The sequence below is a fragment of the Myotis brandtii genome, unplaced genomic scaffold, assembly GCF_000412655.1.
Source record: "Myotis brandtii unplaced genomic scaffold, ASM41265v1 scaffold1020, whole genome shotgun sequence".
Taxonomy (NCBI): domain Eukaryota; kingdom Metazoa; phylum Chordata; class Mammalia; order Chiroptera; family Vespertilionidae; genus Myotis; species Myotis brandtii.
In genome coordinates, this window is record NW_005353406.1 from 604,057 (window position 1) to 606,046 (window position 1,990).

Sequence of the window (1,990 nt, forward strand, 5' to 3'; positions counted from 1 at the left end):
GACATCTGTCACCCTCAGTTCCTATCCCACCGTCAACAGAGGCTCCTGAAGGGCCTCCTGTGAACATTAGTCCGGGTGATAGGGAGACTTGAAAAAGCTTTGCAGGGCGGGCGTGTGCACGGGTGACCTAATTATGCTGCGAGTGGGATGGTTTGGGTGTGGAGGAGGTTAGAGCAGGGAGGCCAATTACGACGCCCTTGGTCTAGATGCCAGGAGATAGGCCTGATGCCAGGTGTTTGCAGCTGCGTGGGGAGCAGGCGGGGGACCAGCTGGAGAGCGTCTGCGGGGAGCCACTGACCGGCCTGGGCTCAAATGGGTGCCTGCCTGCCTGCCTGGAGGACAGAGGGACCCTGATGTGAGGGTGGGGCGCCTGCCGCTCTCTGTGCCCATAGGTCCTGCAGGCAAGAGTGGGACCCCAGGGGCTAAGGCTCCCCTTCTCAGGAGAGTGGCTCATTTTGATCACCTCACCCCAGGGGACACTTGTCTGCAGTGGGCCAGCGAGGGACCGGGCCCCTTCACAACTCATGAGCATGAGCACGTCGGAGCTGGAAGGCCTGGGGGGTCATGGAATGTAACCCCTCTCTGGTCACACACGGGTAAACGAGTCCCAGAGAAGGGGTGCAAGTCCCTAGGGCCACAGGGGGAGTCAGAAGCAGAGCTGGAGCCCGGCTGGCGTGGCTCAGTGGTTGAGCATTAACCTATGAACCAGGAGGTCACGGTTCAATTCCTGGTCAGGGCACATGCCCGGGTGGTGGGCTTGATCCCCAGTGTGGGGCGTGCAGGAGGCAGCTGATCCATGATTCTCTCTCATCATTGATGTTTCTCTCTCTCTCTCTCTCTCTCTCTCTCTCTCTCTCTCTCTCCTTTCCTCCCCCCTGAGATCTTTATATATGAAGCAGAGTTGGCGCAAGAGCCTGGCCTCTGAGTCCCTGCCTGGGACATCTGTCACCCAGAGCTTCCTCTTCTGTCCAACCCTGCTCCCAGAAGGGACGCCTCTAGCCACTGACGCCCAAGGGCGTCCATTCAAGGTCCCGGGACATGTGCGGAGCCTGCTTGCTCATGGCAGCCTCACTCCAGACACCTGCTGCTGACGGAGGACCAGCTACCATGCTCCACGGGCTGTGTGAGGGCCTTTCACACACGGGTCTGACGCTCCCCAGATCCCACGAGGCAGGCACTGTCATGTCTGCATCCTCCCATTAGAGAGATGGGCAAACTGACATACAGGGCGATGGTGCTTGTCTAAGGTCATACGGTGAGGGCGAGGGAGAAGCAATGTCTGCATAACTGAAGCCTCCCCATCAGACACACACACACACACACACACACCGTGGCCTCCGAAGGTCCCCGGCTCCAGGAGAGGACAGGGGCTTCTCCCGGCCTCCTCCCTCCTGGCTCCGCAGCCCCTCTCAGCAGCCGGCCTCCTGGAGGAGCAGACGGGTTACAGACGGACCCAGGCCGCCGCCTCCTCCCGGGAGCGGGCCCTTCCCACGGTAGTTTACGGCCTTTGGTGCCGGGGCCATCAACAGGCTTCCCGTTCTGGGTGCCGTGGGCGTGTCAGGGGTGCCTGTGGACGGGGTTGCGGGGGCGGGCGCACTGTGCAGGGCAGGCAGGCAGGCATCCTGCCCGCTGGCCAGCCTCCCCCGGGCCTGCTCCATGCCCTGCGCTGGGCCCTGGGCACACAGTGGTCCGTCCAGGTCTCTGTCGCTCGGGCACCCGAGCCAGAGGGGAGGGTGCCAAGGAGATGAGGCTGTGGGGAGAGGCCTGGAGCCCAGAGGAATGGACCTGCCCTGGGACATTCGCGCTCCGGAGCCGGTACAGGTGGGCACCGGCATCCGAGGCCGAGGCAGGGTGCCCCTGTATAAAACGCCACGCTTGGGGGGCAGAGACGCGTCTTTGGGGGCCCTCTGGCCGAGGGAGCTGGGCACCGGAAGCCGCAAGAAGACGGGGTGGGGGCGATGGGTGGTCCACGGGCCGCAGCGCAGGCACG